Raw genomic sequence first — 27,948 nt, 5'->3', positions numbered from 1 at the left:
TACACTTATCTGGATAACATGACGTCTCCTTCTGAATCACTACTGGTACACTTATCTGGATAACATGACTTCCCCTTCTGAATCACTACTGGTACAGCTAGCTGGATAACATGACTTCCCCTTCTGAATCACTACTGGTACAGTTATCTGGATAACATGACGTCTCCTTCTGAATCACTACTGGTACAGTTATCTGGATAACATGACGTCTCCTTCTGAATCACTACTGGTACAGTTATCTGGATAACATGACTTCCCCTTCTGAATCACTACTGGTACAGTTATCTGGATAACATGACATCTCCTTCTGAATCACTACTGGTACAGCTAGCTGGATAACGTGACGTCTTCTCCTTCTGTTTGCTTAGAGACAGACCTCTCCTCTGTTCTACCCGAGAGTGAGAGAAAGGACCTCTGTCAGTCAGTCACTCAGCCTTCAAGTCAGCCAGCTACTCAGTCAGCCACTTAACCAGTCACCCATTCAGCGACAGACAGACTGTCATTATCTCTGTCTGTGGTGCAAGTCTATCGTTCTCTCTGTCTGTCTGGCAGATCTGTCGTTCTCTCTGTCTATCTGGCAGGTCTGTCTTTCTCTCTGTCTGTGCTACAGGTCTCTCGCTCTCTCTGTCCAGCAGGTCTGACGTTTTCTCCGTCTGTCTGGGAGGTCTATCGTTTTCACTGTCTGTGGTGCAGGTCTGTCATTCTCTCTGTCTGTGATTTATGCCTTTCTGTCTTCTCATTGGGCCTTTGGACCTCTTCAAACCCTGAGAGGAAGGCTCCCAGTCGTCCTCACTGCCATGCTACAGGCGTGTCTTTCCATCTGCCAGTTTCTTGTCCACATTCCGCTCTCCCGGTCGGTTCTTCTGTCACCCCCCACAGGGAGGACAATTTATGGTCTGTAGCCTGGATTCTCCCTCTATTTCTGGGCCGTGGCTCCGTTGCCATAGTGTCTACCTGTGTCTGATGGTTAACTGCCTCAGTTTGTTGCTAAAGCTTTAAAAGGCTGTTTATTTTCGCATCCTTAAGGACTAACAATTAGCAAGGCGCTCACCCTGGAGACGGCAACAGGTCCATGTAATGGGTGTATGTGGTCTATTTAAACCGTGGAGCCCTGCAGTGCATCATTTAGCTCCACACCATCAGTATATTCAGTATGTTACACGGGTAAAATGCCCTGCAGAGGCAGGGGACATAAACCGCTGAATGTGTCCTGGCACCCTGCCTCCCATCATCCCACTGCTGAAGCTTAGCATGGCCGACCCCTGAATGGGAGATTTCATTTGGTTAAATTCTAGTTTGGATTTCTATTATCTATTTACAGCATAAATATATTATATAGCTAAACCTATTACAATTATAATGCTCAAGGGGATTTTTTTGCATTGACATGCTCTGTTATGTGTCTTGTTGTCACTGAAGCTCATAAAACTGTGTGTGTGTGTGTGTGTGTGTGTGTGTGTGTGTGCATCCCGTAGTCCTTATCAGTGGGATTCTATTTGCTGATAAAGCGCTGTGACTTCTTCCGCCGTAGAGGCGGTCCCTCTGTGTTGTCGGTCTGCCAGTGAGATGCCTCATGCTAAATCAGATTGAAACCTGCCCTGTAAGATAATATTCCCTTAGCCATAGAGTACATCTAGGAAATTAACTACATATCTGCCTCCATTGCTCCTCTCATACGATTAGTTTACTTTGATATTGGCTGACAATGCTGTCTCAACCAAACATTCATTCTGGCGTGTGAATTCCTCACACACCCTCATAGTTATTTTAAGTAGCATTTGGAAGTGTGTCTCTTGCAATCTGAAAAGATGAGGCGACTGTGTTGATACAAAAACAATCCAATTTAATTAATTTGTTTTAATTTAGTTTTAATTATTTCAAGGCAGCAAAATGCAAAGCCTGTGAACGTTGTACAGTATCAGTTTTAGTATGAGATCATGTCACACATATGGGTTCCCTCTAATTAGGAGCAGTACAATACGCCAGAATCAAACAAACTTGTTTTCTGACCCTTTCACACTAACTGGACTATTGGTTATATAGTACTTTATATTTGGTTTTGTAACTGGGTTAGATCTGACAAAACCTTATCTGGATTCATAACTTCCTATCTTGCTCAGGAGATATTTTTAACTTTTACAATCATAAGAAAGTCTGTGGGGAGTTGTGCTCCTAATTTAGAAGTGATTGCAAGAGTTGCACTTCAACTACATAGTAATTTCAATTTTAGAGTACTCCATCTCCAGCTCTTCCTCTATATATCCCTCTCTATGTATCTCGCTCCTCTCTCTCATCAATCTTTGCATCTTTCATTCTCTATAATTCTCATTTTCTCTTCTCTCTCTCTTCCCTCTCTCTTCCCTCTCCATTCTCTCTCCATTCTCTCTCCATTCTCTCTCTCTTCTCTCTCTCTTCTCTCTCTCTTCTCTCTCCATTCCCTCTCCATTCCCTCTCTCTTCTCTCTCTCTTCTCTCTCTCTTCTCTCTCTCTTCTCTCTCTCTTCTCTCTCCATTCTCTCTCCATTCTCTCTCCATTCTCTCTCTCTTCTCTCTCACTTCTCTCTCTCTTCCCTCTCTCTTCTCTCTCTTCCCTGTCCATTCTCTCTCTCTTCCCTCTCCATTCTCTCTCTTCTCTCTCCATTCTCTCTCTTCTCTCTCTCTTCTGGTCTATTAACATTGCATTGCGATCACAGGTCCCATCAGTGACATTAAGACTTTTTTAGCTTCTTACTGCTCATCAGGCATTTCTCAACTGCAGTTATTTAGTTTTGGTTGCTGCTAACCTGATGCTGAAGAATGTTAAGAAGAACAAGTGACAGTCCTGACAAAGTCACCAGGGTTATGGGTCAAAGGGGAGTTGACCCAGTCACACTTGACCCAGTCACCAGGGTCATGGGGGAGTTTTCACTAATCAGTTGGTCAGTCTTGGTGTGGAGGATGAGGAAACGTTAGTCTGTGACATGTTGGTTCACCCGTGAGCGTTTGCACGAGGGCCGGAAAGATCATGTTACGTCACACCTCCACTGTGGACTGTGTTCTCACCATGAAACCTGTAATCCATTGGATTTGCTGGAGATTGAAGGACTCGCTTAAGTCCAACACATCAGTATAAATGAACCATACGTGTATTAGGCTAGGACTGCAAGTGAGCTTATCTTTGTGGAGATCTAGCAATTATGGTAAATGTTTCAAGCATTAGATTGAATACTGTTCCACAAAGTCCCAGGAATCCCAGGGAATGGACTTCATAGCCAGTCAGATCATTTATTTTATCTAAGCTAATAACAACAATGTTAAACACACAATATTGTTGAATGATGTTTTCCTGTCCAATAGTATGTGGCTAACCAGTACCAATTAGTTACAGTTCTCACACCCTGACAGAGAGTTGTGGTCTGATTAATAGTTTATGGATTCATTGGAAGTATACAATAAAGATCCTTATTTGGCCTTTCCTTCACTTAGCCAGTCACTTATCTCATCTCTCCTGGTCGGATATGATAATTGATGCAGACAGCCACAGCAGAGCCGATATTTGACACCTGCACCCGGAGTGATGTGTAATTCTAGATCAGTGGTCTGCCACTGAGATGTCTAAAATGCAAAACATGACCTGTGGAGTGACACTAATGTCCTTTGGTTTTACATTTTCTTTGAGTCACGTCAGAGAAACCAAAGGACGTTTCATGCAGTTTGGGCTATCTGGTGCTTTTTGGTGTTTAGCCAGCATCCCAGCTAGCCATGTTAAGGAGAACTAAATGTATGTCTCTGGATGAGAGTACTAAATGACTGACGTAAAAATGTAGGTTCCTCTCTTTAGATGGATACTTCTTATTATTTTAAATATTTCACTTCTTAGAATATTTACATATATTGCTGACAACAGACTGAATTTTTTCAGGACTAAATTCAACACTCTCTCATTGACCCCTATAAAAAACAATTCTTACCCTGCATAAGTAGCTGCGTAATGTAGTTGCTTCCTCCTTTCTGCATGTACTCCAATCAGAGAGAGTACTGGACCATGGTTCAAAACCTGCTCACAGATTAGCCCAGCACTGAGGTGGAAGGTTGGAGAGGGCGTTCCTTCTGGTGCTTATTCACCAGTCTACGCTTCCTGGTTGACCAGGCATAAGAACCAGAAAGGGTCATAAGAACCAGAAAGGGTCATAAGAACCAGAAAGGGTCATAAGAACCAGAAAGGGTCATATGAACCAGAAAGGGTCATAAGAACCAGAAAGGGTCATAAGAACCAGAAAGGGTCATATGAACCAGAAAGGGTCATATGAACCAGAAAGGGTCATAAGAACCAGAAAGGGTCATAAGAACCAGAAAGGGTCATATGAACCAGAAAGGGTCATAAGAACCAGAAAGGGTCATATGAACCAGAAAGGGTCATATGAACCAGAAAGAGTCATAAGAACCAGAATGACATCACACGTGCTTTGGAATACACTTAAAATGCTATCAAAATGGGGTAAAACAGCTCTTATGAAAACACTCCTTTACTTTTCGGATCTGTGTGGTCCATTCTGGTCTGGTTATTACCTACGACCTGCAGAAAGGGTCCAGAACAAGGAATTTATTTTAATCGGTAATCACTTTTAGATCAATGTAGTTATGGGGCTGTGACTTTGAGTCATAGATGAAAGATTTTTCAGTAAAATGCTGACCTACTTCCAAATCCTTCCTTAAGAATCAGGCCTCATTGTAATGAGAACTGCCCATGTACTGTTCATGCATGCATAATCACCAGTAATTTAGATGTTTAACAGCTGCAGAGATTACAAAACAACAGTCGACAATTATATGAGCAAATATTTTTTCAGTCGCTATTCTAGAATCCTCTTCAATAATATAGAGGCACTGAGATTCCATTTAAGAACCAAAAAGTGTTCCTTCCTGGTCCCTAGAGGCTCCTGGGCCCTCTGCCTCTTGCTCTGTTGCCTGTTGCTATGGTGCAGTGAGGGAGGGAGGCAGCACAACGGAACACCAAGTCCCCTTCAACAAATAGACCACTTTGACAAGCAGCCTGATCATGTGGCTTTAATCAGTCGTGTTCAGCCAAGACCAGCGACAGGAAGCTGAGGATAAGTTGAAGATTGCACATAGTTCTGAGCATGTGGCTGTTATGAGGCAGTGGCAGACTGCAGAGCAGTGAGGATGGACTCTAACCACTCTAAGCAGTGGCCGGGCAGTTCTCTGCAAAAGGCCTGGTAACGATGTGTGTGATAGAAAACCTGCCTCACCACTGCGTACTAGCCAGAGCCAAATGAGACCAGTAGTGTTTGTTGCTGTGAGGGTTTGAAGGACTGACAGGGGACTGCAGGACCTTTGAACTACATTTGAACTGAGGCGGATTGGTCCTGGTTAAAAGCAGTGCTCTATGCAGGGAGTTAGGTTGCCTTTTGGGAGGTATCAATTGACGAGCTCCATTGTTGTGTGACCACTAGTGGGGGAGGGTCTGGGAGCTGGAGGAGGCTGCAGAAGGAAGGTTAATAGCAGTGTACCAGGCAGCAGCCGGGGAGGTGAAGGCATGTGTGTGTGTGTGTGTGTGTGTGTGTGTTTGTGCGTGTATGTTTGTGTGTGAGAGAAAGAAAGAGAATGAAAGAGAGAGGAGTGAGAGAGAGTGAGAGAGAAAGAGAGAGGGTGTTGGGAGAAGACCTGACGAAGGCTGGGTGAAAACAACACAAACAAAGGATGGACAGAGGAGTGCTCTTAGGAGAAGACTTATTATACCTTTAGAGCGTCTGTTTCCCCTCTCTTAGACAGGACAGCTTAATTGTTTTTGGATCAATAGTTTTCTTTCCTACTGGGTCCGGTCATTGGAAAGTGCATTTGAAAGCCCAGAATCCCATTATCCTTGGCCAGAAAGGCATGAACCCAACACATCTCACTCTCAGAACCAGGAGATGGGGCCTCCACTAGGAAGCAGATCTGGGTTCAAATAGTATTCACATTATTTACCCAGATTAAAGAGGATACATTTTCTTAGCTGGCATTCAGTGCCAGGTTGGTGAGGTTGGCGCTTTGTGGTGTTTCTTTTGACGGCTATACAACAGCCAAGCCCAGTATTTGCAAGTATTTGCAAGGATTGTCAAATGGTAATTGAATCCAGGTTGTTGTCTCTTTGCTATCTTCTTTATTCAATATGCTGTGTTGTTGTTTCACCATGGTAATGTGTCCTCTACATCTCAATGCCTGATCTCTGGAAATTGGATTTACCATCTCCCTGCCCTAACATGATTTTAAATACTAATATCCAGTAACAGTGTTCCCACACTGTAAGTAAATGGTTTGGAAAGGTTTGCATAATTTGGAACACTTCTTTGTGTGTCCACAGTGGAAAAATATTGCGCTGTCAATCACTGTGTTCTTCTTGCTGAGAATGTGGTTGGCATACTTAGCGGAAATCAATGTGGCGTGGTTACAAGCTGCATGGTGTCCAGCAGTATAGGAGAGGGCAGTTGTTTATTACTCTCATAGTTTTATGACACAAGTCATGGCCATCACTAGGGTTGGTTTTGGTTTATTCACTGTAATTCATTTAAAGGAGCTTTGAGGGCTTTTGCAAGAGCTTGGCTGAGGATACAGAGACAGAGAGAGAGAGAGACAGAGAGAGAGAGAAGAGAGAAAGAGAGAGAAGAGAGAGAGAGAAGAGAGGAAGCACTAGATAAATCCACCGATGAGCCATAACATTAAGACCACTGACAGGTGAAGTGAATAACACTGATAATCTCGTCATCATGGCACCTGTCAGTGGGTGGGATATATTAGGCAGCAAGTGAACATTCTGTCCTCAAAGTTGATGTGTTAGAAGCAGGAACAACGGGCAAGCATAAGGATCTGAACGACTTTGACAAGGGCCAAATTGTGATGGCTAGACGACTGGGTCAGAGCATCTCCAAAACTGCAGCCCTTGTGGGGTGTTGGTATTCCCGGTCCTGCAGTGGTCAGTACCTATCAAAAGTGGTCCAAGGGAGGAAAAGCGGTGATGGAAATATGTAAATATAGAACTAAATACCATGTATTTACACAGTAAATACATTACAGAGGGAGAGATGAAATAAGTAGGAAGTAGAAAAAACACTTTTCCTCCCTTTTTTTAATTACCTTTTTCCCATCAAATTGTTCTTTATTCCACCCCTCCCTCTTCAAACCATTGGGCCGGTGTCCCTGTACAGCAGCCTGGTGTGTTTATGAAGTGCTTGTCTTACTGGCTGTCATTAGCTGGGCTGCCGCTACAGTGTCTGTGTTCTTGCTGTTCCTGGCCGCTACCTGGCGTCCTGGCTGTGTACTGGTGCGCCTGTCTGCTGCTCGGTGCCTGGCTCTGCTCGCGTCTCCGCTGGCCGCTACTTCGTTACCCTGGACCCCCGGGGCCCCTTGGCAGAACCAAGCCTTTGAAGAGGCCATTGATGTGGGCCGCATTAGCATGCGATGTGGGCGAGCCACTGCTAGTGTGGGTTCCAGTTTCACGCCGCCTAACCCGGGAGTTTTCCACTGGATCCACTGTGACGGGCCGAGGTGCCCTGTGTCCAGCCTCTCGCTGCATACCCAATGAGAGAGGAGAAAAGCTTATGTTAGCCACGGACTACATGGTGGAACCATCCGGAACACCAACCTCCCACTCTTCCACCCCCCCCCCCCCCACCCTGGTATAATGTGGCGAGAACAGAGGACATTAGCTAGAGTGATGCTTTGTTTTCACATCTTGGCCCGGACTGGTTGGCCCGCTCTGATGTAATGTCGCTGTGTCATGTTGGTTGGTCAGAGTAAAATGACGTATAATGACCTCACCAAGTCCTATTGAAACACTATAGTACCTGAATGTCCTGTTAAAATGGTACCGTGCCTGAATATTACTGCCATAGCCACATTGAGGGACAGGGAGAGGAGAAAGAGGCGGACAGGGAGAGGAGAAAGAGGTGGACAGTGAGAGGAGAAAGAGGAGGACTGGGAGAGGAGAAAGAGGACGGAGAGGAGAAAGAGAAGGATGGAGAGGGGAAAGAGGAGGACAGGGAGAGGGGAAAGAGGAGGACAGGGAGAGGGGAAAGAGGAGGACAGGGAGAGGGGAAAGAGGAGGACAGGGAGAGGGGAAAGAGGAGGATGAGAACAGGGAGAGGAGAAAGCGAGAAATCTCTCACCATACAGAGAGTTGTCCTGATGTTAGTATGACGCAGCGATCACGTATTCACAACACATTTTCATTCTTAAAAAAATAATAAAAGAGCGTCTGTGCCCCTGCTAATTCATGCTGCTGCTCATATTAATTGCAGAATTATTTACCAACGCAACGTTGCTGGTAGATAACAGTTAGAATTAGATCTGTGACCCGTGACACAATCTTCTCTGTAATGAACAAGTTTTTTGTTTTCTTTTTAATTGTAAGACAACTTGTCTTAATGATACATCAATCTTGTGCTGGTGTTTGTGTTTGAGATTGATTTCCAAGGGTTGGGACGTTCACCCTAAAGCCTCCTCTTGGATGGGCCCATTGGCAACATTTTAACTGTGGAGTGAACTGAATTCTTAAAGCAGATTTTCAGCTTTTAGTGGCACATAGCCTAGCTGTTAAAGCCCCGAACCATTATTCAGTGGCTAATTAATTCCCAGTTGGTTCTGTCCTTGAACAAGGCAGTTATCCCAATGTAACAGCCCGTACACTTCTTCATTTTGGAGGTGTTTGGTTAAAACCAATAGTTTCTCTCAGACCTGGTGAGAAAAATAATGTATTCCTTTTTCACATAATGTGTGCAATGGTGTCTGTCTGTGTTTGTTTATTCATATACGTCTGTGTTCAGAGTGTGTGTGGGAGATAACATTCAGCTGGATCCGCTGTCTCATCCATCTCTCCTCTCCCTTTCCCTACCATTCCTCTGTCTCCCCCATCTCTCCTCCATCTCCCCCATCTCTCCTCTCCCTTTCCCTACCATTCCTCTGTCTCCCCCATCTCTCCTCCATCTCCCCCATCTCTCCTCTCCCTTTCCCTATCGTTCCTCTGTCTCTCCCATCTCTCCTCCATCTCACCCATCTCTCCTCTCCCTTTCCCTACCATTCATCTGTCTCCCCCATCTCTCCTCCATCTCCCCCGTCTCTCCTCTCCCTTTCCCTACCATTCCTCTGTCTCCCCCATCTCTCCTCCATCTCCCCCATCTCTCCTCTCCCTTTCCCTATCGTTCCTCTGTCTCTCCCATCTCTCCTCCATCTCACCCATCTCTTCTCTGTCTCCCTCATCTCTCCTCCATCTCCCTCATCTCTCCTCCATCTCCCTCATCTCTCCTCCATCTCCCTCATCTCTCCTCCGTCTCCCTCATCTCTCCTCCATCTCCCCATCTCTCCTCTGTCTTCCTCATCTCTCCTCCATCTCCCCATCTCTCCTCTGTCTCCCTCATCTCTCCTCCATCTCCCCCGCACCTGACTCACCTCTCTACGCTTTCTCCTCTATTCAGTCGAAATTATCCAACCAGCCTGTGATAGAGCCAGAGCCCTGTACTCTATAGCTACAGCCATTCTTCACCATGAAGGAGAACATTTAGAAAGAAAACATTTAGAAGGAGAACATTTAGAAGAACATTTAGAAGGAGAATTTTTAAAAGGCAAATATTTAAAAGGAGAACTTTTTAAAGGAGAATATTTAGAAGAACATTAACCTAGCAGTATAGCCTAGCAGTGCATAGGCTGCAGGATGAACTTAGATCAAATCCTTAATCCGGTAAAGTCAATAATCTGTAGTTCTGTCCTTGTGCAAGACAAACCTAATAGCTCCTGTAACTTGGTTGTAAAAAAAAGTATAGTTTCCTAGATTCCTAGATTGGATTTTTTTTTTTATGCTTTTTTGTCAGATGTACCAGACAAAAATGCTGTAATAAAGGTTGTTTCTTTAGTAGGGGATGTCAGAGGTCACCATGTGGTAAAAGAAGAGTTTCCCACTAGACATAACCTGTAGGAGGGTCATTTTTAGTAGATTTACCATTTCACCTAGTTTTGAAACCAGGGGCATAATCCTAAAGTCTGTCCAATAACAGGGCATTGAAACCAGGGGGATAATCCTAAAGTCTGTCCAATACCAGGGCATTGAAACCAGGGGGATAATCCTAAAGTCTGTCCAATAACAGGGCATTGAAACCAGGGGGATAATCCTAAAGCCTGTCCAATACCAGGGCATTGAAACCAGGGGGATAATCCTTGAATCTGTCTAATACCAGGGCATTGAAACCAGGGGGATAATCCCAAACTGGTCTGACTAAACAATGTTTTCAAAGAACCCTGCAGAGGCTCTCTCTCGCCTTAACCGTTTCACCTAGTTTTGATCGGAGAGTCAAAACATCTGGATTGTCAGTGAAACTATGTAAAATCACTTCAATATCCAGCGATCTTTGGGCACTCAACCAAAGCCCATCTGTCTGTGGTTAGGCAGCATGTTGCATAACACATCCCATACTTGTTGTTGTGTTCTATTTAAGCTGCAGGAGTCAGGATGATGGTGAAGTAACACGGTCGAGGGGGCATTTTTAGTAGATTTTCCCCATCGTATGGAGTAAATTCCCCCTTCCCACTCCTTCAGTGTCAGATAACTATAAAGAGAGTGTGTCTGTAGCACAATATGCAACTTCTCATCTCCGACTTTGGGTAAGTGTTACAGGCTGACACTAAGCTTAACACAGGGTGCTTTTGCCAATTCATTGAAAATTTCATCTCTGGCTTTCTTGCATAGAGCCGCAGCTGCTACCTGTTCACTGAATTACTGAAATACTATAATGTACTAATCTTCTTGCATTTAATGTGATGTAATGTTTCTCTAAGTATATCAACCGTAAATCATGTATAGCATATTTTTATATCTCATAATTTTTATAATCCAACCATTTGTATACAATTGTTTGTCAACATTCTGGATATTTACCATTATATCACTAATTTCCTAACATAGTTAATGTTGGCAACTAATTGTGTTTGTGTGTTGTGTGTAAGTTTCTGATTATGACTAGATGAGACTCACATAATCTTCCTGTGACATCGTTATGTGGCAATTTCCAGATGATCTGTCTTTCTAATACCAGGGCATTGAAACCAGGGAGATAATTGTAATGTCTGTCTAATACCAGGGCATTGAAACCAGGGGGATTATCCTAATGTCTGTCTAATACCAGGGCATTGAAACCAGGGGGATAATCCTCAAGTCTGTCTAGTACCAGAGCATTGAAACCAGGGGGATAATCCTAAAGTCAGTCCAATAACAGGGCATTGAAACCAGGGGGATAATCCTTGAATCTGTCTAATACCAGGGCATTGAAACCAGGGGCATAATCCTAAAGTCTGTCTAATACCAGGGCATTGAAACCAGGGGGATAATCCTAAAGTCTGTCCAATACCAGGGCATTGAAACCAGGGGCATAATCCTAAAGTCTGTCTAATACCAGGGCAATTGAAACCAGGGGGATAATCCCAAACTGGTCTGACTAAACAATGATTTCAAAGAACCCTGCAGAGGCTCTCTCTCTAGCCTTAACCGTTTCACCTAGTTTTGATCGGAGAGTCAAATCATCTGGATTGTCAGTGAAACTATGTAAAATCACTTCAATATCCAGCGATCTTTGGGCACTCAACCAAAGCCCATCCGTCTGTGGTTAGGCAGCATGTTGCATAACACATCCCATACTTGTTGTTGTGTTCTACTTAAGTTGCAGGAGTCAGGATGATGGTGAAGTAACACAGGGGAGGGGGCGTTCCAACTGGCACATATAGAGTACTAATTTGGACAGTATGTGCTGGATAAAAGTAATGCAATTTGCTGTGAATTGGGTGCCATTTTGTATGCTAGCAGTGTAGCGAAGTTAGCGTGTCCTATACTGTGTCATTTTTATAGTTAAGTGAAAATGTATTTGTCATCTTTCAAATACTTTATATTTTTACACACCTTTTGTTACTGCATGGTTTTGATCTTCAACCAAAAGGGATAATTAAATAAAATAAACTGGAGAAGGGCATTGCAATAACATTGCTAAAGGCTGGATTAGCCTCTCAGCATAATATTTTGAAAAATTTTGCTATTTTTTGCAGTTGTTCCAGAAATGGAAAAGAGCTGCTCTTGAAATAAAAATGTTGGGAGATGACTGTTCAATATTGTGAGATCTAACTGAAAATACACTCACCTAAAGGATTATTAGGAACACCATACTAATACTGTGTTTGACCCCCTTTCGCCTTCAGAACTGCCTTAATTCTACGTGGCATTGATTTAACAAGGTGCTGAAAGCATTCTTTAGAAATGTTGGCCCATATTGATAGGATAGCATCTTGCAGTTGATGGAGATTTATGGGATGCACATCTAGGGCACAAAGCTCCCGTTCCACCACATCCCAAAGAGGTTCTATTGGGTTGAGGTCTGGTGACTGTGGGGGCCATTTCAGTACAGTGAACCCATTGTCATGTTCAAGAAACCAATTTGAAATGATTCGAGCTTTGTGACATGGTGCATTATCCTTCTGGAAGTAGCCATCAGAGGATGGGTACATGGTGGTCATAAAGGGATGGACATGGTCAGAAACAATGCTCAGGTAGGCCGTGGCATTTAAACGATGCTCAATCGTTTAAACGCATTTAAACAATGCCCAAAAGGGGCCTAAAGTGTGCCAAGAAAACATCCCCCACACCATTACACCACCACCACCAGCCTGCACAGTGGTAACAAGGCATGATGGATCCATGTTCTCATTCTGTTTACGCCAAATTCTGACTCTACCATCTGTATGTCTCAACAGAAATCGAGACTCATCAGACCAGGCAACATTCTTCCAGTCTTCAACTGTCCAATTTTGGTGAGCTTGTGCAAATTGTAGCCTCTTTTTCCTATTTGTAGTGGAGATGAGTGGTACCCGGTGGGGTCTTCTGCTGTTGTAGCCCATCCGCCTCAAGGTTGTGCGTGTTGTGGCTTCACAAATGTTTTGCTGCATACCTCGGTTGTAACGAGTGGTTATTTCAGTCAAAGTTGCTCTTCTATCAGTTTGAAACAGCCGGCCCATTCTCCTCTGACCTCTAGCATCAACAAGGCATTTTCGCCCACAGGACTGCCGCGTACTGGATGTTTTTCCCTTTTCACACCATTCTTTGTAAACCCAAGAAATGGTTGTGCATGAAAATCCCAGTAACTGAGCAGATTGTGAAATACTCAGACCGGCCCATCTGGCACCAACAACCATGCCACGCTCAAAATTGCTTAAATCACCTTTCTTTCCCATTCTGACATTCAGTTTGGAGTTCAGGAGATTGTCTTGACCAGGACCACACCCCTAAATGCATTGAAGCAACTGCCATGTGATTGGTTGATTAGATAATTGCATTAATGAGAAATTGAACAGGTGTTCCTAATAATCCTTTAGGTGAGTGTATATTCATTGGGATCTAAGATGAGCATTTCAAGTTTTAAAGTAAAACATTTCGGTCATCTACATATGTCCTGATCACGTTTCCAGGCTAGGCATTTTGGGGGCTCTGCCATGTTTCATTGAAATGTACAGCTGTCTGCAGAAAAGTGGTCCCAAAACAGAGCTTTGAGTAACACAGAAGCAAACCCTTCACTTGTCAGAGGACAGACCATCCTCACAAATGAACTGATATCTTTCTGATAGATAGGAGCTAAACCAGGCATGAACGTGTTCGGGTGGTCTGACGCCATTGCAAGGTAATTGTGATTGGGTATAAAAGGACTGTAGCATTTTGTGAATATTATAAGGCACTGAAATGCTGATAGGAAGGTTAGATACTGACCGATAGTTAGTTAATTCTTCCAGATCAAGGTTTGGCTTTTTAAAAGAGGCTTTGTAAGTGCAACTTGGTACACATCCGGAGGATGGAGATTGATTTATTATTTATGATCCGGCCAAGCACAGGAAGTAGCTACTTAAGTAATTTAGCGGAGGTCCAGTTGACAGCTGGTATGTTTTGAGGTCATTACTCGTGATCTGTCTGTCAAATAATTAATAAATTCATCACTGCTGAAGTGAAGGCCAATTTCACTTGTAGAAAGCTGTTTTTCTGTTAGCTTTGCAATTGTTGTGAGCCTTCGGAATACCTGGCATGCCATTGTGGAACTGCTCGAGAAATGAGCTTGCGTCAGGGATTTTAGTTGCCAAACAAAACAGGTTCACCGTAGTGTTTATTCGATACAAGGGCGGTTGCCTGGCTCAAATAAGAAAAAAAAACTAGCTCTCCATGTAGTGCACTAATGAACCAAAACAGAAATCAGTGACACAACAATTATTTTTAAACAGTAGACGTCTCCTCAGTTGTACGGGGGCCTTCTCTCCCCTTGCTGAGTTATTTCCATTTTATTTTGATGAGCCGCACCTGTTCTTGCTCAGCGACTGGCGAGGAGTTGCCAAGCTGTCCCTCCTCAGATGCCTTTCTGGTCCAATGGCAGCCCTGGTCCCCGACTGTCCACATGGTATACAAATTTAATGTTTTCTTTTTCCTTAATGAGGTGGGAAAATGTTGGCTGATCAAGCAGATGCAAGTGCTTTTGGTTATTGCACTGTGTATAGTCTGAATACCTTAAATTTGTTGGAGAGACACTTATGTTCCAAAATTCTAGAAGCTTGTTTCAGAGCACTGGTTTCTCTATACCAGGGAGCTACAGTAGTAGGAGCTGTTATGTATTTGCTTCATTTTTAGTGGTGGTGAGTGTTAGCAGGTGTATTTCCCCTGACATCCTGGGGCAGGTCGAGGGACTCCAAAAATCTTTGGGCTATCTGACATTTTACATCATGGCCTTTAAACATGGGGTATAAACTGTTAGTTAGTTGTTGTGATGGTTGACTTTATAAGATGGTGGTCTGATATTCCAGGATTATGAAGAATAACAGACCACACCATTCTAACACATAAAAATGTGTTGTCCTTTGGTTGCCATTCTGATGCAGACCTGTTTTTTGATGTTTTTGATATTTTCACTACATGACCCAATGGCCTGACATTCTTCCTTAGAATTTTCTATAAAAGCAAAATTAAGTTTTCCTTCAATGATGTCAAGTCTTCCAGTTCCTGAGGGAGCTGGGCATCCTAAAGACATCACACCACAACCACCACGCTTGAGAGGATGTCACCCGATCTGCCGGGAGCTGAATGTGAAGTGCACCTGGGTCATTCAGCTAGACAATAGCACACTTGTCTAGCTACAATCAGAATTGCTGAAAAACAGGACCTCAAAAGCAGTTAATGTACACAACATTTCTCTTCCAAGCACATCTGCGTGGAGGAGTTGGCCAAAATGATTCCATCCAATGTGGGAGACTAATTAACAACTACCGCAGTTATTGCGCTCAAGTACAAGGGGGGTTGTGACGGGGGATGTACTGGGAGTTAAGCCCAAGGATATATCTTCATGCAAGACTATGTCTTCATAAGACCAAAGATATGTTTTCATAAGACCAAGGTTCTGGTTTGTTTGTGAATCTCTTAAATGGCTAGGTTGATTAAGTTTTATACTAATTACCACAAATGAAGAGCTTGTTTCTGGCCACACACTCCAAGCAGCGCCAATGATTTCAAGCAATGGAAAGACTCTGAGCTGAACCATCATCCTGGGTCTGGTGACATTCCCGATATTTTTCCTCTTCCCAACATGTTTTAGAACAACATCTAACTTTCACAGTCAGAATCAGCTCTACTCAGGACAAATACCCAGTAGAGGTAGATTGACAACATATACAGTAGGGACAGAACACATAAAATATACACAGGGTTAACATAGAATTACATAGAGTTGATTTTGAGTATATAATAATGAGATGTTGGCAGTTGTGTATAATATATATTAAGCACGTTTATAGACTCAGTACATGTATAGATAGGCTGATATGATAGAGTGCAGTGTACTGTAATTATTTAGGAGAATTGAAATGACAATGCCTGTTTACTTTCTACATTGACAGTGCAGTGTTTAATTGATATTAACCCGTAACCTGGCAACTGAGGAGGATTTGTGGTTCAAATGTTGGTGGATCCAATTAAATATTCATGTTGCCAATTCCAAATCCTCCACCACAATACAGTAGACAAACACTCAAAGCTTTATCTGTCTTGTCTAGCTTAAACCGTTGAGAAATATAGTTGCTCTTCTGCTGAAAATCAATACAGTAACTACAGCCTCAGTAACAGAAAGGTATTTTTTTCATCCCATAACAGCATGAACCCAAATCCACTAAGAGATCTAGGGTGTCTACCTTCTGAGCATCTTCTTAGTGCTTGAATGTTTACGATTTTTTCATTCATTTGGGTAATTCTGACTATTTTTAGGGTTTTTGCTATTTATCCCCAACTGGGAAATGCATCCACCGCGTTGGTTTAATTAACAGTTAAATGTAGAAATGAACAGCTCAGCAGGATCCTGGTGTGATGCCCATTTTGGAGAATCTCCTTTGAATACCTAATGTCTCCCTCCGGCTGCCAGTGGCCGGGTGCTATCCCGTGCCCTTTCAAACCCTCGCCGTCTGATCTGACTGTACCGATCAAACACGGCCACGGCTCCTCTGAAGGTTACAGAGCTGTTGCTTTGACCCTAGTCATTCCCGAGGTTACGCTTCCTTCCACGAAGGCTTCAGGAAAGCCTGCTATATTTTGCTTCTCGCAATATTTTCTAAGAACACTCTGAGATGTAAGCGTTTGAAAGACTGAGAATAATGCGCAATAAGTAAAAGACAGTTCTTCTCGGTGACTGATGTCTTATTCTTCCATTGGCTGAGGAATCGCCCGTGGCAACGTACAGTACACAGTGCATGCATGGCTGCAGTAGCGTGAAAAGTCATTGGTCTCTGGGCAGAGCAGCGTGCTCGTGTGGGTGTGCACACGTGTGTATGTCTGTGTGTGTATGTGTGCGTGTGTGTAAGTGTGTGTGTGTGTGTGCGCGTGTGTGTATGTCTGTGTGTGTGTTAGTGTGTGTGTGTGTGTGTGCGTGCTTGTGTATATGTGTGCATTTAAGTGAATGTCCCCAGTGTCGTAACATCTGAAACTGACCAAATTGAATTATTCCTCAACCCTTCAGTGGCTCCACTCCTTCAATCTGCTGCTTTTTCTCCTTTTCACATTCTCATGTCACTGGCAGCAGTGTGTGTGTCTTTCTACAGTTTGGCTGTCTATGTTTGTGTGTGTGTCGTTGTGTACTTTGCCTCGACAGCCGGATGAGACCAGCCAAACAGGTGCTTCTGCAGGCTCCCTGGGGACCTCAATCTGGCGCAGGACAGAATGTCTTCCACAGGAAACCCCAAGGCAGACCGGCAGCAAGGTCACAATCAGAGCCAGACCAGTGGAGGGACAGATCGACACCTCAAAGAACCAGACAGAACCATACTCTATGTGTTCTGACTTTAATGCTTTTCACCATACGGGTAATCAGTTCTCTCAAGAGTCCATTCAGTAGACAATGATCAGAGTACTGCTGAGATTTAACACTTCAAATCAATACACTGTAATATCGGCCCTGTCTATGCTATGCATCATGATAAAAATAAGCATTTATGGTCTACATGAGTCATTGATTGGTTGATTCATTGATTGGTTTTACCTCTTCTCAGAGTGACTGTGAACATTATCCAGTTAATTTCATGACTGACTTTGAAACTGAATCCAGATCTGTCCAGAGCTTTGGTTTTATAATGTTAGTTTGTAATAGATAGTTGCTTCTTATAGCTTGTGGTTTCTGATGGTTAATAGTTCCTCTCACTGGGTGGTTTGTTGTAGTTAGTAATTCAAATTGTCATTTTTAAGGCCTGGGGGGATTTCAGCCAGCCATCGTTCATGTCACAAAGACATCTCTGTGTTGTTGTGACTGGGCCGTGACAGTCACAGAGTTGCGTCTTAGTGTTGGCCCGCTATTATCCAACTACTTCTGTGTGCTGCTGCAAACAGTTGAGTCACATTTCCCGTCTTTCACCACTCATTGAGGGCCTGCCCAGTATTCAAAAGATCCACTCTGCTGCGGGGACAGAGAGATACAATGACTGCTCTCAAATCTACTCTTCAACTGACCGTAGTATTTACTGCACACACACAATGACTTACAGGACACACACCCACATACTTGTACAAACACTAAAGGCACTTAGACTAACGGCACACCAGTCGATTCCAAGTTAGAAAGTGAACCACTCATTCAAATGAAATTGTTTCGTAATTGAAAGCATCAAAGAGTATTGGATTGCATGTATTGAAAATGGAACTGAGCCCAAACGTGGATCTCATATGTCATATATCTTACTGTAAACACACACCTATTGCCTACACGCATTCTCCAGGCCCTGTGACTTTCGTCTTGACAGACTGACACAAAGGAATATCAGGCATCACTGCTCAATACGACATACCTCAGTGTTAGGTGGAACTGACCGAGAGACTCTGTGGAAATGTACTGATTAGGTTGCAGTAATTTTAATCAACATCATTGTGTGTCGTCCTTGGCCAGGTGCTTTAACTCTGTCTCACGAGAAGGCCTTTTCATCAGGTAGAGGCCTTCTGAGCAGGCCAAAATGAAGAAGTAGATATTTGAGGAAACATTTTGCTAGTGTTAATGATTTTGTATTCCATTTTTATTTTGGAATTATCTAATCAAAGCAGCTTCCAGCAGCTTGATAGTCGACGATAATAATAATAATAATACATTTCATTTGGAGGACGACCTTTCAAAACACTCAAGGACATCTTACATAAAAATAGGCCTATATGAGTGAGTTTGCGAGCAGTGCAAATTAAAAAAGAAGTCTAAAATCGGGACAAATCAAACAAACACACAGGGTAAAAATAGAAAAGGCTACAGGTTGTAGGCAGTACGGAATAGATGTGTTATGAGGAGTGTTGCGAATGAGATGACTGTGTCGGCCTGTCGTATGTGAGGGGGGAGTGCACTCCGAAGTCTGGGTGCAGAGCAGCTAAAAGCATGACCTCCCATGGTGGGGGAGGTGGAATGTGGAGACCAGGAGACATAATGTGGGAGGTGATCAGAGAGGTAGGAGGGTGCCAGGTTGTGGAGGGTTTTGTAAATGTGAGCAGTAGAGTCTTGATTGTGATCCGATATTTGCACAAAGAGTTGGCGTGTTCGGATTATCTTGTCTAGGTGAGGATTCTTGCTGCAGAGTTCCGGGCCAATTGGAGACGGTTGAAGGCTTTGGTGACAGGACATTCTCAAGGGCTGCTCCTAGGCTCTGGAACGCTCTTCCCCAAAACCATGCGTGACTCTGAGCCTCTCCTCATCTTCCAGCAACGCCTCAAGATTCCATCTGTTTAAATACGCCTACCCCTAGCCATGCCCAATCCCATTCTCTCTATTTTCTTTGTTTTCTCATGGTATTTGTTGATTGTAATAATTTTCTCATGTTCATTTTGTAAAGCGTCTTGGGTCCTTGAAAAGTGCTTTATAAATATAATGCATCATTATTATTATTGATGAGTTTGGTGAGGAGACCGGTAGAAGAGTTTTGCAGTAATCAAGACGGCAAGTGTCAAAGGCATGAACGAGAGCTTCGGTGCTGGAATGTGAGAGTGAGGGGCAGAGTCTTGTGATATTGCGCGGGTGGAAAAAAGCTGTCCGAGTGATGTTTTTTATGTTGGGATTTGAAGGTGACACCGAAGCTCTAATATACGTTCTATAAGGGAGTTTTCAGTGGCTGGTATGAAGTCAGAGAGGCAGGTGGTATAGACTGGTCCTTCTGAGGTTTTCATCCAAGACAGGTGGTCTGAGGGGGTACTGGTTGTAAGTAGGTGTGGATGGATGTCGAGGATTTTAGTGTTGAAGAATGTAAGAAACTTGTTGGATTGATCGGGGTCAGCTGGGAGGCTGACAGGGAGCAGAAGGAGACAGTTGACTGCGGAGAAGAGGAGCTGATGATGTCAGAGTAGAAGGATGTTTTAGCAGCTGAGAGGAGATGTCTTTATAGTTGGTGAGGTGATCTCTGTATGCTTGGGAGTGGATGTCATGACCAGTTCTTTTGTATGTAAGAGTTAGAGTTGCCGTCCAGTGGCTTTTAACTGACAGAGCTGGTCCCCGGGAGCAGTGTGAGGGAGGACACTGAGCGGGTTTTGAGGGGAGCAAGTGTATCAAGGGAGGAGGACAGGCAGACGTTGTAATGGGTGGTGAGTTCAGAGGGGGACAGGGAGACGTTGTAACGGGTGGTGAGTTCAGAGGGGGACAGGGAGACGTTGTAATGGGTGGTGAGTTCAGAGGGGTGACAGGGAGACGTTGTAATGGGTGGTGAGTTCAGAGGGGGACAGGGAGACGTTGTAATGGGTGGTGAGTTCAGTGGGGGACAGGGAGACGTTGTAATGGGTGGTGAGTTCAGAGGGGGACAGGGAGACGTTGTAATGGGTGGTGAGTTCAGAGGGGGACAGGGAGACGTTGTAATGGGTGGTGAGTTCAGAGGGGGACAGGGAGACGTTGTAATGGGTGGTGAGTTCAGAGGGGGACAGGGAGACGTTGTAATGGGTGGTGAGTTCAGAGGAGGGACAGGGAGACGTTGTAATGGGTGGTGAGTTCAGAGGGGGACAGGGAGACGTTGTAATGGGTGGTGAGTTCAGAGGGGGACAGGGAGACGGGACTGGGGTATGTTTCAATCAGGGATTTGAGATCAGTAGGTTTTATGTTCTTTAGATTTCGAAATTTGATGTTACGGTTGACATGTTGCATGGAAAGGGGAACAGAGATGTAGTGAGATGGCCATCAGTAATATTGGAGGGACAGACACCCGTCGAACAAACTAAATGTAATTTGTGGCCTTTGCTATGAGTGGGGAAAGTGACATGCTGTATAATATCGAAACAGTCAAGTAGGTATATAAAATCTGCAGCAAAATTACAGCTGGCTATTTTGTCAACCTCAATATTAATATCGCCCCCATGACATATATTGGGAGGCATGGCACAGACAGAAGTCAGCAAGGAAGAAAGTTCAGTTAAAAAGAGTTCAGATGGTTTTTGAGGTCTGTAAATGGTTAAAATTATCAGGCGTTGAGAGCCAGTGAGTTTAACTGCTAGATATTCGAAACGAGGTGTGTTGAGGTAAACTGACAGGTTTAACTTTGAGCTCCTCACGAAACAGGCCTATAGCGACGCAACCTCAGCGCCAGGTCTCCATGAGGCAAATTATGTCCAGTTTATTGTCAGTGATAGTAGTTCACCATTAAGGCTTTGTTAGTGAGAGACCGAATGTTCAACAGTGAACATTTTAAACAGGCTATGCGACAAGTCTTAGTTATTGGGCAAAGCACACGAAGCCTGCGGTCAGCACTACGGCGGTAGTGTGGTTAGCTGTACTACTACATCTCGATTAGCTGTACTACTTCCAATAAGATTGCTCGCCTACCCAGGATGGTCCAACCAGTGTCGCAGTTGGTTTAGAGAAACTACCTATAATAAAACAAGGGTATGTATGTCTTGGCCTCAGTTTTTGTGTGTGTGTGTGTGTGTGTGTGTGTGTGTGTCTGTTTCTGTGTCTGTCTGTGTGCATGTGATCCAGGCCTGAGGGTGACCAAGAGGTAAAATCTGACAACTTCCCCCCAAGTTTTTTGGCTGGTATCCACTAGGGGAAATGCAATATTTGGCTTAGCAGTTTGGTTTAGGAGAAACCTTACAGTTGGGAATTGTGTTAGAATTGGAGCTACTTTTAGCTCTAGGCATCTGTGGCATTAGGACTTAAGTTCAAGCTTAAAAGTTGGGTTATTAATGATTAGAATTATTAGAATGATTAGAATGATTAGAATAGTTGGGTCATGTCAGGGTTAGAATTAGGGTTAGCGCAAGTTTTAGAGCAAGGGAAAAGTGAACATGGATTTCTGTCCCCACAAGGATAGAAAAACTACAATGTGAATGTGCTTGTGCCCATGCCTTTGTGTATGTGTGTCTCCTTGATCTGTTATTATTATGTGTACTGTAGAAGGATCAAACAGGGAACCTGGGTCCAGGCTCTGACCTTGTTTGCTAATTAAGTGCAGACCTATTTTTCCACTCTAGAAATATCTTGAAGATTGCCAGAAGGCCCATGGAGCTGCTCATTAATTAACGCTTCCAGTCTGACAGTGTGTCTTTGTGTGTCACTGTGTGTTTCCTTCTGTGTGTGTGTGTGTGTTTGTTTTATTTATATTATAAATACACACACGCACACACAAACACAGACATATATATATATATATACTAGCTGCAAGCAGCAGAAGTATGTAAGTGTAACACTTTACCATTTATCTTTTAAATACTTGTTTACATTTCTCTTATATCATTTTTTATTCTATTGTATTATTTATGGCGGCAATGTTGAGGAAGTTTTTGGAAACCAAGCATTTCATTGCCAGTGACGCTGTTAATGATGAATAAACTATTTATAATTATATTTGAATATTGGTCTGTGGACACCAACTACAGCCCGTTTGCATTTCACAGTGTCCCGTTGACACAGGCTCTCATAGTCGTGTTGGTTTTTCATCAGCCATGTCCATTTGTCCCTTTGCATTATGCGGTCGGCTTTGCATTGTGTGTGTGTGTTGTTCAGCCAGCATGAACATTGGCCTATTTAATAAGGGCCATCTCCCATGTTTCTCGAGTGGGCAGTTAGTCACACAGACCCAGTGTTCTTCTGTGACCTCGTCTCCAGGTTTCACGATATACAAAAATGAACTGTCAAAACTTCTCCGTCATTTCATGGCACGTTGAGTTCACTATTGTGCTTATATGCACTGATTCATCTGTGCACTATTGTCGTGTGTTGGCTGTGGCACAGATAAGTCAGACCAATGCAAAGTGTGACCCATATTTGGGGACCCGGGTCAAAGAGTCAAACCACCCCCCCACACACTGTGGAGGCCAACAGAGATGACCTCAGAGAAGGACAGACCCAGGTTAGAGTTCAGGGCTAGTAGGAACCAATTATGTTCGATTCTGTATGCCTACCCTCGATTGGCCTAAACTTACTGTTGGCGGTTAGATTTGTGGAATGCACAATGTACAGTTGGGTTTTGAATTTAGCTGTGCCTCAGCAGTTCTCATGTGAGAGCTTCTCAGTAAGCCCATATAGGATGTGTTAACTGCTTCACTTTACAAACGCTCATTTTCCTTCCCACCCTTGAACGAACGTCAGACACAGAATGAGACTGAGATCTAACATTTCGAAACCAATCGGGATGTGAGCTGTCCGTTAGCAGGATGCTGAGGAGAAACCCTGTGGATGAAATGTCATTTTTTTGTACAGTGCGACTGTGGGGAAATCACATGTTTACAGACAAACCAAATATAATACACAGACACGTACACAAAACCCCTGGCGCACCCAAAACCTTAATTCTCAGACACACACACAGACACACACACAAGCACAAATACACAATAAAACACACCAACACAAACACACACACACCCACACAGTAGGTACAAGGACTTTTGGGGAGTAACAATGGATTTACATTCTATTGTTTCCTTGAATCTGAATCTAACCCCAAACCTAATACTAACGTTGACCAATATAGCATTGCTAAAATAAATCATACAAATATTGTCCTGATTTTTCTTTTCTTCTAAGGACTTTCAAGGAATTCAGGTCCTCACTAGTAATGTTCTACAAGAACACACACACAAACACACGCACACACACTTAAGCATGTAAACCCCGACACAGTAAGGAGACAGCAGTGACAGTGGTGACATGCACAAGAAAAAAAAAAATTATTCCATGTACAGGACACAATTTCATTTAGGTTTTGGAGAAAAGCATGTGATTGGTTGACTCAATTAGCATTTTAACCAGGAAGAGGGAGGAGCTTTCAGTGCAAACAGGCAAGAAATCATAAACGTAACCCTTACTCTTACCCTAACCCTCATTTAACATGTATTACATTGATTTCTTCCTTCAGGGCAAAATTGTGTCTTACCAATACCAATTTTGTGTGGATGTCAGTAATGTCTAATAAGCAATTTGTATCTATTTCACACAAACCTTTGATAATGTGTCGGTAAGTCTGTCACATGGGACAGGACAGGATGGACTCAGAGGGCTGGATCCTACTTACTGGCTCTCTCCACCAATCATCTGCCTTTGATAACTCTTGCAATAGTGCGATCGATAAGCTGTGACTGAATCCACTGAGACAGCGCAGGTGTGCAGAGCAGGAAGCGGATGTCTCCAGTCAATTTATTATTTATGAGACGCCAGGGCTGAAGCTGGACTCAGCAGTGTGTTAGGTACAGAGGGACTCAGGCTGGACTCTGCAGTGTGTTAGGTATGTAGGGACTCAGGCTGGACTCTGCAGTGTGTTAGGTATGTAGGGACTCAGGCTGGACTCTGCAGTGTGTTAGGTATGTAGGGACTCAGGCTGGACTCTGCAGTGTGTTAGGTACAGAGGGACTCAGGCTGGACTCTGCAGTGTGTTAGGTACAGAGGGACTCAGGCTGGACTCTGCAGTGTGTTAGGTACAGAGGGACTCAGGCTGGACTCTGCAGTGTGTTAGGTACAGAGGGACTCAGGCTGGACTCTGCAGTGTGTTAGGTACAGAGGGACTCAGGCTGGACTCTGCAGTGTGTTAGGTACAGAGGGATTCAGGCTGGACTCTGCAGTGTGTTAGGTACAGAGGGACTCAGGCTGGATCCGCTGTGCTGACAATACAGGAATGACATGTAGAACACGGTACAGTAGGTTGTATCTACATGTCTCCTCCATCTCTCCATTCCTCCCCTACTCTCGCTCTCCATTCCTCTCTTTTTTTACTAATTCTCTCCATTTCTCTCAGTGAACGGTCTGGTCTCTCTCTGACTCCCTCTCTCTCTGTCACAGCTGAGAGCTCTGTGATTTGATGACTTGCTGCTCAGTGTGTGGGTGTGGGTGTGGGTGTGTGTGTGAGGAGATTGCCCCAGTGGGAGGGCGGATCCTTGGCAGCTTTCCAGCTCTACTAGGGTAACCGGGCGTAGTAAGTAGAGAGATATCATCCTGGCGACGCAGACAGATCCAGCTCCCGTTCTGAGAGACTTGAGCAGCTGGGGGTGTCTGAGTCAAGCCTTGTTGGGGTGTTGGGTGTGAAAGGCAGGCTGTGTGTGTGTGTGTGTGTGTGTGTGTGGGAGGTGAGGTGGGAAGAAATGAGAGAGGCTTATTTAAGATAGTTAAAGGCAGGACATCTGGCCAGATGCCCCCCATGTCTGTCATACAGGTGGAATGAGTGTTCGTGTGTTTCCGTGTGTGTTTCTGTGTGTGTTTCTGTGTGTGTTTCTGTGTGTGTTTCAGTGTGTTTCCGTGTGTGTTTCCGTGTGTGTTTCCGTGTGTGTCCATGTGTTTCCATGTGTGCGCACACGCTGCAGTACAAGCTTCAGGGCTCTGTCTGTGCTCTCCAATAGACATGGTGTATTATCAGGCGGTTAGAACTGACCAGTCTCCTTCAACACTGCAGCATGCTGTCAGACAGGCAGAGACCGGAGGCTGGGTGACAACATGACAACATGTTGGGTGGGTAGGGGGTCGAGCACAGAATGTGTCTTACTGGTCCGTCCAGCCTTAGTGTCAGTGTGCTGTTGAGAGCCTGTTACTGACAGGTTTACATTATATTTGTCCTTGAGGCATAAATTATTATTAGTTTATCATTAAATATTTACGTTTTATTGTTTTTTTTTTATACATATCAGTCTGCCACAGACAGTATCAACATGTTTTATTGATGTTGTCAAATGATTTACACTGTTGCATTAACATGATATAATTGAAAAAAAACATGGTGGTATGGTCACATGAAGGTATGGTGATATGCAGGTGTGGTGATTTGGTGGTATAAGGATATGGTATTTTAGAGATTCGACAGTATGATGTAATGGAGTTATGGTGATACAGTGGTATGCTGGTATGGTGATATAGTGGTATGGTGATTTGGTGGTATGGATGTATGGTGTTATTGTGGTATGGTAATTTGGTGGTAGGGTGATATAGTAGTATGGTGATTTGGTGTTATGGATGTATGGTGACACGGTGGTATTGTACTTTGGTGCTATGGTGATATAGTTGTATGGTGTTAAGGTGATTTGGTGTTATGGTGGTATAGTGATATAGTGGTATGGTGATTTGGTGGTGTGGTGGTTATTTTGTATCCCAATTTCCTATATGCCCAGTAGCCAACCATAGGTAGATTGCTTTTGAGGGTACATCCTTTTTCATTATGGCGGTCAACTGTATGTCTTCTTGAGACTTAATGTTGTTACTGTTCATCTGTGTATGCACCTATGCCCTGCCTAGCCACCCTGCCTAGCCACCCAAGATTGAATGTGTTGACATAAAGGACTGATGTATTTTCAATCCAGGTTTAAACTGTTATTTGTAATATGCATTCTTTCACTTCCGAGGATCAGTAGGCGCTAAGACAAGAGCACCTCATGTGGTGCAACTGAAATGGATGTGTTGGATGTGTTGGATGTGTTGGATGTGTTGGATGTGTTGGATGTGTTGGGTGTGTTGGGTGTGTTGGATGTGCTGGGTGTGTTGGATGTGCTGGGTGTGTTGGGTGTGTTGGGTGTGTTGGGTGTGTTGGGTGTGTTGGATGTGTTGGGTGTGTTGGATGTGTTGGATGTGTTGCATGTGTTGGATGTGTTGCATGTGTTGCATGTGTTGGATGTGTTGGATGTGTTGCATGTGTTGGATGTGTTGCATGTGTTGGATGTGTTGCATGTGTTGGATGTGTTGGATGTGTTGGATGTGTTGCATGTGTTGGATGTGTTGCATGTGTTGCATGTGTTGGATGTGTTGCATGTGTTGGATGTGTTGGATGTGTTGGATGTGTTGGATGTGTTAGGTGTGTTGGATGTGTTGTATTGTGGTAACCTTTTAAATTATTTTGGATGGGTGGATAAAGGTGATGTTGTTTGAATAGCCATGGGTGAATAATAATAGCATGCTTGAAATTGTTCTCCCTTTGGTTTTGCAGTAAAGAGGTTTTTCTTTCTCCTTCTCTCCTGTTTTTCTGTTTCTCTTGTCTGTCTCCTTCCTTGTCTCTTCTGTCTGTGTCTTTCTCTGTAAGTCCCTCCATTGTCTGTTTTCTCTGGACTGCTTGAGAAATTTGTGTTAAACACTCACGTTTGAAATATAACGCACTGGTTTGGTTACTAGGTCAAGTCATTGTTCCCTGTGAGAACACAGTTCTATTGAAGTTAACAGGAATTTAGCATGAATAGTCTAAACCATTCAGTGTTGAAGTACAGTATGACCCAGAATGTTCTAGTCTGGATTTCAAATCTTGCCTGTACTAAACACCCAATCATAATATTCAAATGTTAAAATGCCAGGTTCTTGTGATGTAAAAGAATGAGACAAAGATAAATCATGTCAGAACTTTTTCCACCTTTAATGTGACCTATAATGTGAACAATTCAATTGAAAAACAAACTGAAATCTTTGAGGGGAAAAAAATGAAAAATAAAAAACTCACAATAACCTGGTTGCAAAAGTGTGCACCCACAACATGTGGTTAAAGGATCTCTTAATCCAAGTAAAACAGGCCAAAAATAAAATCCATCAGAGAGATAGCAGGAACATTTGGATGTGGCCAAATCAAGTTTGCTACATACTTAGAAAAAAAATAACACACTGTTGTGGTCTACAACACAAAAAGGCCTGGACGTCCACAGAAGACAAGTTCAAGTTCATTTATTTATATAGCACATTTAAACTGCCGCTAGACAGACCAAAGTGCTTTACAGAACAAGCATATAAAAATAAAAGCAGCAGAACAACCCATAAACACATAGAGAACATCTAAGCTAAGATTAACTTTAAAACAAAGACACAAATGTAAAATAGTAAAAACAGCCCAAGAAAAGTAATCAATATGCTAACGAGAACAGGTATGTTTCAACCAAAGACTTAAAAGTAGAAAGGTTGGGACAACAGTGGTGGATGATCGTAGGATCCTTTCCATGAAAAACCCTTTCACAACATCTAGCCAAGTGAAGAGCACT

General features: G+C 43.5%; 1 protein-coding gene across 3 annotated transcripts in view; it reads left to right on the top strand.

The window, feature by feature from the left end:
- Window positions 1-27,948, top strand: part of LOC105018287 (contactin-1a) — a 93,237-nt gene that overhangs the window by 4,530 nt on the left and 60,759 nt on the right. The window contains exon 1 of one of the 3 annotated variants that reach the window (XM_010883591.5): window positions 10,492-10,628. The exons of the other annotated variants lie outside the window; for them this stretch is intronic. The gene's annotated coding sequence lies outside the window, so the exon portion shown is untranslated. Of the gene's footprint in view, window positions 1-10,491; window positions 10,629-27,948 lie in introns of those variants that run through there. 3 annotated transcript variants of the gene reach the window in all.

Source organism: Esox lucius, chromosome 19 (genome assembly GCF_011004845.1).
Source record: "Esox lucius isolate fEsoLuc1 chromosome 19, fEsoLuc1.pri, whole genome shotgun sequence".
Taxonomy (NCBI): domain Eukaryota; kingdom Metazoa; phylum Chordata; class Actinopteri; order Esociformes; family Esocidae; genus Esox; species Esox lucius.
The sequence above is the reverse complement of the archived record's forward strand: the minus strand, read 5'-3'. Positions and strand labels throughout refer to the sequence as shown.